This window comes from Cupressus sempervirens, chromosome 3 (genome assembly GCF_028749045.1).
Source record: "Cupressus sempervirens isolate cs-2001-9-10 chromosome 3, ASM2874904v1, whole genome shotgun sequence".
Lineage (NCBI taxonomy): Eukaryota > Viridiplantae > Streptophyta > Pinopsida > Cupressales > Cupressaceae > Cupressus > Cupressus sempervirens.
In genome coordinates, this window is record NC_143120.1 from 645,001,881 (window position 1) to 645,017,581 (window position 15,701).

Sequence of the window (15,701 nt, forward strand, 5' to 3'; positions counted from 1 at the left end):
TTCCTTCATATTTTTTTACCATGTTTGTACTTACCTTTTTTGGGGGGAGGGCTTTTCCCATGAGGTTTTCCCTCTTTCCCCATTTTTAGAGGTTACATTTCTTTGCATTTGTACATGGGCACCTTTCTTGGCCTTGTTGTCAGGATCCATTCTGCATTTCATCTTAGCTTTTGTAAGATTAAGTGCATTCCCCTAAGTTTCACTTAAGGAGGGGTGTTAGAGTAAATAATTATTATTAACTCTCTACTTAAGTTTACTTAGATAAATGCATTTAGTTATTAGTTTTCATCTAGGAGTTGTTCAAAACATGGGAGTTTGTTCCTACCTAGTCATACTTATCTTCTCACCTACATGGAAAATAATCCACCTTTGTGGACATATGTTTAGTTGTCACACTTATCTCCTAGCACTTTCTAGCTTGTTCTAGAAGCTACCTAGAGGCCTTTATAAATAGGCTCTCCCATTGTATTTTAGTACATCAATTTCATTTTTCATTGTTGCAATATAATTTATCTCACACCACTAAGATTCTCCAAGCCCTACCTTTCCTTCTTCAATTTCTCTTCAGCAAGTTATTTGCATGCAAGTGATCTTGGAAAATTGTGAAGTTGGCTTGTACAACTTCTACATATTCTTAGGTGCAAGCCATTCCAACATTGATTTTACCTTCTCAGGATCCATCTTCAAACCATCAACTAAAATCACAAATCCCAAATACACAATCTCTTCTTGCATAAAAGAACACTTTTTTAGATTAATCATCAACTTCTCCTCTTTCAATCTCTACAATGCTTGTCTAACATGCTCAAGATGTTCTTTGTTAGTCTTACTAAATATCAAGATGTCATCCAAATAAACAATCACAAATTTACCCAATAATCTTTTTAGAAATTCATTCATTTACCTCATGAAAGTACTAGGTGCATTAATCAAACCAAAAAATCATAACCAACCATTCATACAAACCATTTTTTTTCTTAAAATTATTCTTCCACTCATCACCTTCTCTGATTCTAATATGATGATAGCCACTCTTTAAATCAATCCTGGTAAAATACTTTGCTTCACTCAAACAATCCACTATGCCATCCATCCTCAGCAAAGGAAACCTATATTTCACTATGATCTTGTTAATAGCTCTAGAATTAGTACACATTCTCCACCCTCCATTCTTTTTAGGTGATAATATAGTAGGTACACTACATGGACTCAAACTTTCTCTGATTAAACCTTTCTCCAATAACTCATGCACTTGTCTATTACATTTTTCATTCTCTATAGGTTTCAATCTATATGGTTCTTTATTTGATAAACTAGTTCCAAGAATCAAATCCATACGATGACTTATACTCCTTATTGGAGGTAATCCATCAGGGATATCTTCCACAATAATCTCTTTGTACTAGCTGCCACTTGTAGGTGAGTTGGTCTATGCCTTAAGGTTTACTTCCTTGAGGTCATAGGTTTGATTCCCCTTCGTAGTGGAGAATAATTGTAGGCTAGTTTCCCTTATGGGACTTTCATGCTAAGTACCTACTCTGCTAGCCTAGGGTATAGGACTAGACTTTTCCCCCAAATTTTAATTCAGTTGGAAGAGCTTATTGATCTAGACCTGGTGATTCTTAGTGACAATGCGTGGGAGACAAGTATGAACTTCCTAAACAATGCTAGAAATAGCCTTATGGACAATTTTTGGACCATAAAATGGATATTTCATGAAATTGAGGAAATAAAGTTTAGATTGTAGGGACAAGATAGGCTAGAAGGGGTGGGAGAGAATGTCAAAATTGGCAAATTGGAGGCTAGGGTTTTAGAGATTAAAAAGGGTGGAAAGGATGGAGGCTACGCTTCACAGCTCAGATAATCAAAGCCTTAATATTATTAAAGGTTTAAATGATAACATAATTTAGTTGCACTGGATGATGGATGAAAATAAAAAGGGTAAGGTAGACAAGGTCATAGAGGGAACTAAGGTGACTGCAGAGGAGTCTTTGCAGGAGGAGAGACTAAGAAGATAGAGTAGGGTGGAAAAGAGAAAGAGGGATGAGTTCGCTTCTTAGGATGATATTCACTCAAAGTTTGATGAGGCTAAAGCCAAGGAAGAAATGGAGTTAGAGAAATAGGATCTGGCTAAAGATCTTGTTCCCTGATCACACTTTCTATTTTTTGTTTGTTCCCTGGCTTTTGGTCTTTTGGATTTTTCTTTTGTTTGATTGGCTGGGTCAGGCCTATTGTTTTATTTGTTTCTTAGTAGCTAGACTTGGTATGTTATTTTTTTTTCATGTTGTTATCTAGTGGGTTTCAAGAACCCCTGTAAAAAAAACCTATTTTACTTAATCAAAAACATTCTCTCTATACTCAATTAGCAATTTGGCAATTTCTACTGGCACTCGATTGATACTATTAGTTTCTATTATCACTCAATCACCACTAACTAGTACTCAATTAACACTATTTTCTATCACTTAGTTGCTATTGGTATAACTCAGTCTTCTCAGGATTATAACAAAAAAAACTTGATTCTTCTTCATTTCCTTTTCAAATTGCTTTCCATTAACCATACAAATTTGTATAGTAGTACATTTAACCTCATCTAGAATTTCAATCAAAGGAATTTATATTTGCTTCTTCCCATTTTCCCAAAGAGTATATTGGTTCAATCTTCCATCATGTATAGCATATCTATCATATTGCCAAGGTCTACCCAACAAAATATAATAGCAATCCATAGGCATAATATCACACAAAACTTCATCAAAATAATGTCCAATCTTGAACTTCGCAAGGCATTGCTCACTTACCAATATCTTATACTCATATTTGATCCATGAAACAAGATAGGTTTTAGGATGCTTCAATCTCTACAACTGTAACTTTGTAACCAACTCTTTTGATGCCAAATTTGTAGAACTTCCATTGTCAATGATTACCTTGCAACATTTTCCAGCCATCTTACATATGGTTTTGAAAGGACTTCTCCTTAGGACATTTTCCTCATAACTTCCCTTATTACATAAGGTCCTCACCATCAAATTTTCACTAGCCTCAAGTCCACTTGGTGAAATCTTAGTATCTCCTTGAATGACAGTGTTTATGTTACCTTGCCCACTTTCATAGGATCTACACTAAAAGGATTTATGCCCTTCTTAACCACATCTAAAACAACTACCATGAAAACCATCTCTAGAATAAGAATTACCTCTTCCTCAACAAGAACTAGTAACTCCTTGATATGCACTACCACCTTTCTAATCGGTCTTTCCTTTATCATCATTCTTCCATTCAAGTTTACCCTTGTCCTGCACATAATTTTCAGATCTGCCACCTTCTCGATAAGATCTACCTCTGCCTCTCTAGAATACAACACCTCTACTTCTTTGTCTTTATTCATGCTTCTTTTTCAAAATCTCCTCAACTTTCAAGGCATATTGGTATGCTTCTTCCACACTTTCTAATTTCACAAAACTTATTTCATCTTGAATCCTAGATCTCAATCCATTTATGGACCTTGCAATTTTCTCAACATCATCATCCACATGTGTAGATCCGATGTCCAATCTATAGAATTCCTTCACACTCATGTCCCTTTGTCTCAAATTTTGCATCTTCCTCAACAAGCTAACTTGGAAATTAGCAAGAAGGAATTTTTTTTTGACCTTTTTCACCATTTTAACCAGAGTTTTGATCTTCTCCTTTCCTCTCCTTTGTCTATTAGTCTGCAAATGCTCCAATATTAGTGAGGCATGTCCTTTCAACCTTGTAACTGTGATTTTCACCATTCTATTATTAGGGGTGTTTTCATCATGAAGAGCTTCTCCATTTCAGAGATCCAATCCAACACAACATTGGTGTCCAATTTTCCATCATAAGGAACAACTTTGACAACAAGCTTTGAATTTTCTCTAGACAACACTCTCAACAACCTTGCTTCATCTTGATCTTCTTTAGGTTCTAGATTAGGTTTTGGTGTTGTTGTTTCATCATCACTTCAATCATCAAGATGTACTCCTCTCCTCTAGGCTATCTCTATAGCATCTAATTTGGTTGTAATTTGTCTCAATGTATCCAATATTGCATCATTAGCATTTCCTCTACCTCAAACCATCTTTACAAATTAGGTTCCTACAAGATTGTAGCCCTCTAAAAGTTGTAGGCCAAACCCTCAAATTTGCTAGCCACAACCAAATTCACTTAGGGTTCTACACAGTCCACTCTCCACAAGGATGAACCTTGGCTTTGATACCACCTAACATAGGAAGAAATGAATAACTAGGGCCAAAGGCACTCCCAACTATTCAACCCACTTACATAGAGTCAACACAGTGAAAATAACAATAAAATAAACAACACGAGAGATAGAGGAAGAAAATGCCTCCATTCATATATGCATTCAAAGATCTATTACATGCCCAGTTGTAAGGCCTTTTGGGTTATGGCCATGTATCAATTCCAATTACAATATTCGATGATCCAACTTCACATTATACTTCTCTCTCTCTCTCTCTCTCTCTCTCTCTCTCTCTCTCTCTCTCTCTCTCTCTCTCTCTCTCTCTCTCTCTCTAAGTTACTCTTTAACATTCTAACTAAGGTCTCTTAAATAAATGCATGGCCACAAGTAGGCCTATTGCAATTACAACTAGCTATACTCTCATATTAAATTCAAGGCTAAGACACAAGTTAGCCTGCAACAAGTATCTCAACACAAAACTACACACAGACAACTTGGCAACCAAAGAACATTCAATAACCACATGAACTTGTCAATCACATGAACTCAACAACCACACAAACTTAGCATCCAAAGGATGACTCGACAACCAAAGGACATATGGCAGCAACTAAGAACTCAGCATCAACCAAAATGCTCAGCTTCCATTAAATGCTCGGCACCCATTGTGAACTTGGCAATGCAAGATATTGTAACTCAGTAGAAACTAGGAAAACTAATAACATGAAGGATAGTAGTGCAACCTAGGATGCTCTTGTATCAAAAGATTATCAATATTGGGAAGTGTTGCACTAAGGAGGAAAGAGCGGAGTTAAAAGAGATGCTCCTAATGTACTAGGACATGTTCACCAGTGGATATGAAGACTCAAAGAATGTTATGGATGGATAATTCAAGCACAAGATTCCTCTTAAACCAAGGGTGACACCTTTCTACCAAAAATAAAGAAATTATAACGCCATAGTGGTTGCTGCCATTTTTAGAGAGGTAGATAAAATACTCAAGGCCCAAATCATTTACCTAATACACCATTCCACATTGGTTGTGAATATCATTCCCATAAGGAAGAAAATTGGGGAAATAAGGATTTGAATTGATTTCAAAAATCTCAATATAGCATCTCTCAAAGATAACTATGATCTACCCAACATGGATCACCTATCACAAACAATGGTAGGGTTTGATATGATGTCCATTATAGATGGTTTCTTTGGGTATAATAAAATTAAAGTGGAAGAAAGTGACCAACATAAAACCTTTTTTACCACCCCATTAAGAATGTTTGTGTATAGCTAGATGTCATTCAATTTGATCAATGCAGGTACCACTTTCTAGAGAGCTATGGACCAGATGTTTGGAAACTTAAAAGATAAGATTGTCATCATATATTTGGATGATTTGACTAAATTCTCTAAGAAAAGGAAAGATGATCTTAAATATCTAGGTAAGGTATTGTGGAGATGTTGGGAGAACAAGATCTCACTAAAACTAAAGAAATATGTCTTATGTGTCATAGAAGGAAAGATACTTGAGCATACCATATCACAAGAGGGAATCCAAATAGATTGTGAGAGAGTTTGAGCTCTAAGGGTTAAATCCTTCTTTGGACAAGTCAACTTCTTGAGAAGATGCATTGTATATTTCTCCAAAACAACTAAGTTCATAATGGATATGATGAAAGGGAGTCAAAACTTTAGGTGGAATAATTAGCAAGCATTTGAAATCATCAAAACCATCATTGCAAAGGCTCCTTTCCTAGTCCATCCTAATTACACTAAGTTTATTATTTACTTCTATGGCTCAAAAAACACTATGTTAACTATGCTCATGCAAGAGAATAGAGGAGTACACACCTCTATAGCTTCTATGAGCATTCCTTTCAAAGATCATAGACTCAAGTATTGCCAGGTGGAAAAACATGCATACATCATAGTGTGAGCCTTGAAAATTTTCAGGTTTTATGTCCTTCACTCTCATGCTATTATATGTGTAAGAATCTACCTTAGGGTAGAATTTACCCAAGACCAAGGAACTCAAAATACAAGCACAAATTAGACTAAGAGTATGATCAGAATAACTAATAGTATTCAATATAATGTACAATTACACCAAGAGTGCCTAAATATAAAGGCCTCTAAGATGCATCTAGAATGCCTCAGAATTAGCATCATGATAAGTCATACAACTAGGCACATGTCCACCAAATATGGGTTATCCTCCATTGAGCATAGAAGTAAGTGTGATGATGAGAGGATAAGCCTACAATGGTGTGACATGCAAATCAATATTGTAGACAACATGTACTAAATTAGGAGTGCAAATTACTATGTTGTCTACATGACAACTCACTGAATGATGCAAACTCTAGTGTTGTAGACACCATGTGCATAATTAGAGTTATGTACTTCTATGTTGTCAACATGACAACTCAAAAAAGTGCACAAGCTCCTAAGTGTCTCATAAAGTAAATAATAAAATAATGCAAAATAATAAAATAATGCACTAACCTAAGTAAACTTAAGTAAAGTGTAAATAGTAAATACTTATTTACACCAACACCCCCCCTTAAGTGCAACTTAGGAGAATGCACTTAAGATCACAAATGCATGATGGGTCCCAACTACTAGGCCATGTTAGGTACCCATGTACAAAATTAATGCTATATAATGATGCAATGCAATCTCTCATAAAGTGGAGAAAGAGGGAAAAACCCTCCTCCAAAAAGAGATATGAGTACAATAAAGAAGATGAGAGAGAAGAAGACCTTAGAAGAGGAAAAAATTCCTTCCAGAAGAAGAAGAAGAGAGAAGTCAAGGGAGTCACCTTTCTGCAACATCCTGCACCCCTAAGAGATCTCGCAAGTGAATATACTTGACCTTAGTGAAGGGTTTGGTGAAGGTATCGGTGACCTTCTCTGTTGTAAGACAATATTGTAGTGCAATGATCTGCTCATGTATAAGCTCTCTAATGTAGTGCATATAAACCTCAATGTGCTTTGTCTGTTGATGCTAAACTGGATGCTTAGAGATTTCAATGGCACTATGATTGCCACAATGAATAACTGTAGGCTTAGGTAGATCAAATCCAAACTCCTCCAGAATATGTTGCAATGAAAGAGCCTCTGTAGCTGCATTAACAGTGCCTTGACACTTAGCCTTTGTGGAAGAAAGAGAAACATTAATTTGCTTCTTACTTTTCCAACAAATAGGGTTGGAACCAGAGTGAAAAATGTACCTTGAAGTGGACTTACAAGAATCTAAGTCTTCTACATAGTCTGAGTCTGTGTATCCAATCAGCTGAAGTCATGTACCTGCTACATAATGTATCCCATGTGTATGTGTACTCTTTATGTAGTGCAAAATGTGTTTGGCAGCATTCTAATGAAGTTCATGAGGTTCTTGCATAAAGTGTGAAACCATACCAACTACAAAAGCAATATTAGGGTGTGTATGTGTCAAGAAGATAAGGCTCCCAACTAACTATTTGTATAATGTAGCATCAACAAGTGGAGTGGTACACTTAGCCTCTAGCTTGACACCTAATAGAAAAGGAGTAGGAGTAGGCTTGCAGTCACTCATGTGAAATTGAGAAAGAAATTCAAGAGCATACTTGGGTTGTGAAAATGATATCCCTATTGAAAACTGTGTGATCCCAATACCAAGGAAGTAATATAGCAAACCCAAGCCTGTCATGGAAAATCTATCCTATAAAGAGGTCTCGACACTAGCAATGATGGATGAAGTGCTCCTTGTAATGATCAAGTCATCTACATAAAGCACTAGGATCAAGTGGGAGTCATCCTTCTAAAGAATGTAGACATTTAAATTAGAATGACATCTCGTGAAACTTTCAAAGAGGAGGAAGGAATCCATTTTGGCATACCAAGCCCAAGGAGCTTGCTTAATACCATAAATAGACTTCTTCAATCTACAAACCATAGTAGAATCCTGTATGAACCCGTATGGCTACTCCATATAAATATCTTCATGAAGATCACCATTCAAAAAAGCACTTTTAACATCCATCTAGTGTACAACCCAACCTTGAGCTATACAAATTGCTAGTGTCAGGTGAATGGAGTTCATCTTGGCAACTGGTGCAAAAGTCTCTATATAGTCAATACCTAAAACCTGTGAGAAACCTTTGGCAACTAGTCTAGCCTTATGCTTATCAACACTTCCATCTGCTGCAAATTTGGTTTGATAGATCCACTTACATCGAACCACTTTTCTTCCCTTAGGAATGGGAACTAAGTCCCAAGCATTTTTTTTCATCAAGGAATTATATTCTTCCTACATAGCCTTGTCCCATTTTGGAATCCCCGATGCTTTCTTAAATGACTATGGATCTGAAGCAATGGCTATATATGCATGTGGAAATGACTTGTGTTGTGACCTAGTCCTCTAAGTGTCTAAAGGATTTCCCACAAATGAACTTGTTTCATCAATGGTTTTTTGTGCCCAACAAGGTTTAGTGGAAGAAGAAGAAGGAATGGCCTCGACTATTTGTGAACTCTACGAAGGTGGTGTCCTACAAGTCAAAGTTGAAGGAATCTCATCTTTTGAGTCACTGTCATCACTATGATCACTACCCATAAAGGAGGAAGAAAGAGGAGTTGAAGAAGCCAAACTTGGCCATGTTTTTTCAAAGTGAACACTCCTCTCATCAAAGGTTTCATGTGTCTCTGGATCCATTAGTTTGTATGCCTTGAGATGGTCGAGATATCCAACATAAATGCATGGTTTGCTTTATGGTTCTAATGCCTTTCACTTTTGTGGAGGTATCCTTGCCCATGTTGGACAACCAAAAACTTTGAAATGCTTTACACTTGGTTTTCTTCCACAACGTGCCTCAAAAGGTGTTATTCCATCTAAGGCCTTACGCAGACTTCTATTTTGGATGTAGTTGGCACAACACATGGCTTTAGCCTAAAACACCTGATCTAGAGACTTGTGTTGAAGCATACAAGTGGTCATTTCCTTAAGGGTTTTGTTCTTTCTTTTAGATACACTATTCTGTTGTGGTGTGTATGCAACTAAATGTTGAAGATCTATACCCTCATGTGTGCAAAAGTCTATAAGTCTAGAGTTGACATATTCTCTACCATTGTCTGTTCATATGATCTTGATGGCTTTCCCTAATTTTTTCTCAACTTGAGCTTTGAAGGTGATAAAGTAATCAAATACGTCACTCTTATGAGCTAGGAAAAAGATCCAAGTGTATCATGAAAATTCATCAATAAATGTGAGAACATAGCGGGCCTTACCAAATGATGGTACTGGAAATGGGCCAGCTACATCGCAATGAACCAATTCTAGAATAGCAATTGCCTTCCATGACTTCCCTTTGTCATATTTTTCTTCAAGATGCTTGCCTACTTCACAACTTGGACATATACCCTCTGAATATTTGACTTGATGTAGACCAATGACCATATCCTTTCTATTGAGTTGTTGAAGGTGGCGATAATTAAGATGTCCAAATCTCTCATGTCATAGTTTACTTTGTGTGTTTGAATGAGTCAACAAGGCAAGGGAATTGGACTTAGGCACAAAATGTGAGAAAGAATAAAGTCTTGTCTCATGATTTTCCTTTCCAACTGCTACCATTAAATCATCTTTGAGATTCTTCACCACAACTGTATCGAGGAGGAACTCTACTTTGTTGCTACATCCATAGTGAGTTATCTGATCGATGGAGAGAAGGTTGGTGCTAAGGTTAGGAACATGAAGAACATCCTTGAAGACACCATTTTCCAACTCAACATTACCTTTCCCTTCATATTCCACTTGAGTATCATTGCTCATATAGATTTGAGGTACATTTGATGGTTTCAAAGAGGAAAACTGCTCCCTTGAAGCACCCATATGATGTGTTGCTCCTGAATCAAGAACCCATTCCTCAACATTATTTGTACTTGATACCAAAGATTTTCCCTTAGCCTTTGAAGTGGATGAATATTCCTTATCCTTATATGCATTTGGTACATCAATTTTGTGGTTCCTCATTATGTTGACCAATTCATCAATCTGCCTATCTTTGCACTCATTTTCATCATGACCATTCCTCTTACAATAGGAGCAATTTTTCTTCTCCCTTTTTTTGGAATTGTTCCCCTATTGATTATTTTTGGAAGAAGAAATTCCTTTTTATGAAGAAGAATGTTGAGTGGAAGAAGATTTATTTAAGGAAGATTGTTGTTTTGAGGACTATTATGTGTCATCTTGTGGCTTCACCTTCCACTGCTTCTACTTCTTGTTAGAGTTTTTACCACTTGAATTACCTTCATTTGCTTCCAAGGCATTGGTCTTGGAAGACTTGATAATTCCCATACCCACTAGATTGTCATGTTCTAAGATCAACATTTCTGAGAATTTCTCGAATGAAGGCTTAACATAGGCACTACCCATTGTTAATTTGTGTGTATTAAAGCTAGAAACAAAAGGAGCATATTCAAGTGGAAGATAAGTCATGATGTATTTGATCATCTTTCCATCCTTGATGGGTTCACCACAATCCTTAAGTTGTGCCCTATACATTTCTACTTGGGTAAGATAGTCTTTGATAGTGTCAAAATTTCTAGGATCCAACTTGAGAAGTTTATCCTCTATGGTATAAGCCATGTCTTCATCTACTATCCCATAGAAAGCTTCAAGTTTAGCCCAAACCTCTATTGGATTGGTAAGCTTCCTAATGTGAAATTTGATAGGATCAGAGATATTTTTCAATAAGGTTCCTAGGGCCATCTCTTGTTTGGATTCCTAGTCTTCTTTCCAAGCTTCATCAACATCAACAGGAGGTTTCTTTGCTGCACCAGTTACATATCACAATAAACCTTTTTCTACCAATGGTTCTTTAATGTTTTCTTTCCAAGTAGCATACTTATGTGGAGTTAACTTTGAAAAAGAACCCATAATGCAAGAACACAAGATCAAGGAGACATTGTACATAGTACACACACCCCCTTTTCACTCAATCAAAAAGTCCCCCCCCCAAAATGAACAAATTTGGCACTTTATATATAGTGTGTTTACAATGGGCCACTTGTCAAAATGGACAAAGTGGGCTTTTTGATTTTTTTTATTACAACCTCTATATAGAGTACAAATCTAGACCTTTACAATGTAGTTCAAAATACAACAATTATGAAGCAATACAATGCAAAATATGACCTATCTCTAAAAGTGGTATTTTTGTCCACACAAGACTACAATCTAACTATAGATTTGAAAACTAGACAAAAAAAATACACTTTTTAAAAAAATGGAACTTGAAAAGGAGTTCAGATGAGCTCGTACAATGTGTTTGAAGTTGCAAAAAGTAAGATTAGACAAGTACAGTTGCCAAAAAATGCTTATTCTAACAAATCCACACACCAAAACCAAAAAATAGCTACACCACTAAAAAGTTTAGGAAATTTTACCCAAAATAAAAAAAAAATTGCACCTGATTTGGAGTCTGGATGACCAAGTTATGGCCTCTCAAAGTCGGGCTGCCAAATCAAAACTGCATTTGAAGAGGGGTCTGGAGAGGAAAACATTGTGTTAAATTTGATGGTCAAATGGTCATCTTAGCAATTCAAAAATACCTTGGAATGATGGTCAGACAGTCATCAAATTTAGACTCATAGATTGTTAACATCAGCAAAATGCAGGCCCTATTGATGTGGTGATGATGTCACTCATACGGCTATTGATGTCAATGTGTACAGACTATATGGATCTATAAAGAAAAAAATGACACGTAGAGCTAATTTGGCATATGATCTGCAGACTCAACTAGCTTACATGGCACAAGCGATAGTATGGTACGATAGGTACAACTAGCGGTCTGATGTGGACTTTTTGGCTAACCTATCCTTTTTGCTGACATGTCCTACATGTATAGCAGACATGGCACTTTTTTGAGTGGGTCCTTTTAAATGGCACCACGTGGCACTTTATGCAGGGGTTGATTTGTTGCCACATGTATCTGTGGGTTAGAGAACGAAATTTATGTTATTTCATGCCAGGTTTAAAAAATGACCACCGGGATATATATGACATCATCAGAGTTCTTGTTTTACATGGGCCAATTTTTATATTAAAAAATGAGCGGTGTTTTCTATTTAATCCCACATATGTGGGGACTTTGAACCCACTTGTGTATAAAAGTAAGGCTGGTGGGATGTAAAAACAAATAGGCCTACCGGTAGGTAATGTGAGCCACCAATTAGTGTGACCTTGGATGGATCGTTGGGAAAGGCCACTCACTGAAATATATGCTCGCAAAATATAGAATATTCCTTGCAAAATATTCCTCATAGGTTCAGGGTCAAGGTGTAACTACCTGGTACCTGGACCAAAAAAAAATTCTTTGCACTTTCTTTGCATGCTCGATTGGGCAAATAATCCAAAAAAAATTCTGAAAAATGTAGAAAAAAATAGCAGAATTAAACTGATTCAAAAATTAAATTTAACAAATCAAATAAAGACCATACCTAGCTTTTCAAATTGGGCTTTCGGGTTCTGATTTGCAAAAAAAAAATTCCTCACGATTGACTATGGCCTAAAATAGGCAAATTTATAGTTAGTCTTCATCGAATCATTGCTCTAGATGCAATGGCGAGGTTCGCTTCAGCTCTAGATGCTCCCTATTGTAGCTGATGCTTCAGATCTAAATCGGGCCTCTTTAGGAGATGAAGCAATGAGTTCTCCAATGGCTATGTGACGAGTATCTTCCTCAGCTCTAATAACATGTAAGAATCTACCTTTGGGCAGAATTCACCCAAGACCAAGGAACTCAAAACACAAGCACAAATTAGACTAGAGTATGATCAAAATAATTGTATAGTATTCAATACAATGTACAAGTACATTGGGACTGCTTGAATATAAAGACCTCTAAGATGCATCTATAATACCTCGAAATTAGCATCATGATAAGTCATACAACAAGGCACATGTCCACCAGCTATGGGTTATCCTCCATTGAACACAGAAGTAAGTGCAATGATGAGAGGATAAGCCTATAATGGTGTGACATGCAAATCAGTGTTGTAGACAACATGTGCTAAATTAGGAGTGCAAATTATTGTGTTGTCTACATGACAACTCAGTGAATGATGCAAACTTTGATGTTGTAGACATCATGTGCATAATTAGAGTTACGTACTTCTGTGTTGTCAACATGACAACTCAAAAAGGTGCACAAACTCCTAAGTGTCTCATAAAAATAAATAATAAAATAATGCACTAACCTAAGTAAACTTAAGTAAATTCTAAATATTAAACACCTATTTACACCAATAGTATGTGTGCCCAAGTCAATAGTGAAAAGAATCCTCACACAACAAGATGTGGGATGCAATACCTAGGGTGCATGGGTGACAAAAGTATAGGAGTGCGACATTAAGATCAATCCAACCAATTTGGTTTGTGAAAATGGTTTGCATCAAGCGATTGTGGAAAATTCTACAGAAGAAGATGATGAAAGCTCAAGCCTACAATCCTAATGGTAAGTCTCTAGGATCCATGGTTCTCTAACATAGCATACTTTCTTACATACAAAGAATGCTAAGATGGTTTTGCTCCCAAGCAAAAAATAGACCTTAGAATGAAAGTAGCAATACATGTGATTTGGGAAGACTAAATCTACAAGAAAGTGATTGATGGGACATTTCTTAGATGAATAGACAAACAGCATCATGAGAATCTACTCCAAAATTTTCATGATGAAGCGTGAGGCGAACACTTATCCTCTTCTGTTACAACCTTCAAAATATTAAGGCAATGTTATTACTTGTCACTATTGTACAAAGATGCCTACAAGTGGGTGTAATAGTGTGATAAATGTAAAATTTTCCTTGCAAAGCCTTGGCTAGCCACCTTGTTTCTAAAGCCTATAGTGATCAAGGGTCCCTTTTAGAAGTGGGGAATATATTTTATAGGACTAATCAAGCCATCTTCTAGCTCTATTGACACTCATAACATCACCGCAATTGACTACTTCACCAAATGGGTTGAATCAAAATCAACAAGAAAACCACCTCAAAGGTAGTATGTGAATTCTTAAGAGAAAGTATACTAGTCAGATTTGGCATCCCATTGAAACTAGTTATAAATAATGCTCCATACTTCTATTCGAAAAAGATCATTGAATTTTTCTAAGATCACATAATTCATTTGAGCCATTCATCAAATAATTTCCCACAAGGCAATGGGCAAGTTGAGTCAAGCAACAAGAACCTAGTGAATATCATGAAAAAGCTCATCACTAGTGATAAAAAGAGTTGGCATAAAAAGATACATTAAGCTTTATGGGTAGAGAGGTTTACTCCCAAGAGGGCTATCAAAATCTCCCCTTTTGAGTTGGTGTACAAGATAGAATCCAACCTCCCTCTCCCTCTTGAACTGTCCATTTGTAAGTTGCAAGTTATGGTGGAGGATAACACATTCCAACATGGGCTTGAAAAGAGGATCATGCACTTGACCTAGCTAGAAGAAGAAAGGGAAGAAATGGTGGATTGTATTAAATAGCACAAGGCATGAGTGAAGAATTTTTTTTTTACAAGAGGGCAAGGCTTTGACTAGGGACCTAGTTTTGTTGTCAGATAAAAGAAGAGAGCCAAAGAGATGCATTCTAAATTTAAAAACATATAGAAGGGTCCATTCAAGATACACCAAGAAAATCAACACGATTCCTTCAAGCTAGAATACCAAATTGGTGAAGACTTACCATTGTGATACAATGGTCAAGGATTGAAGCTCTACTAGATCTAAATGAAGTAGGTAATGCCTACAATGTACTATAGTAGGCTAGTTCATTGTTTTCTTTCTCACTTTTCTTTGATTTGGTTTGGTGTGTCTATATTTTTGTTCTATTTTTGTCATCTTGTCATCCTCCTCAGTGAAACCAGAGATGTCTAGGTCCCTTGCATAGGCACCTACATGCCTAAGTCCCTAGTCAAAGCCAGTTGTTGCCCTATTTTTTAGTTCCCCTTTTGCTGTGCATTTCTCCTACTTGTCTTAAGTATGTTAGTGTAAGAATCATTAGAATAACTAAGGGGGGATGAATCAATTATCCTCAAGTCTAGATGTACAAATTCAACTTTTAACAACTTCAAATTATTTGAAATACAACATGGGAAGTAAACTCTAAGAGGGGGGGGGGGGGGGTGGGGGGGTTAATCATTCCTTCAAAACTTTAACCATAAATTCATTCATCACAAATCCATCTTACAATTTTCATGTAAACTGAAATACCAAATTAAGAATATACATCCACAGCATGAAAACAAATAAACATTCATACAAGATATGATTACCCAAAAACCCTTCAATGAGAAGGTAAAACTAGGGTGGGGATGACACCCACAAATCTTCACTAATACAGTTCTAAAGTGCATCCAATGAAGTTTGCAATGTTTGATCATGAAACATGATGAAAGGTCTGCCCTATTAAAGGCTTAAAAGATTGTTAGACCTTACCCTATTA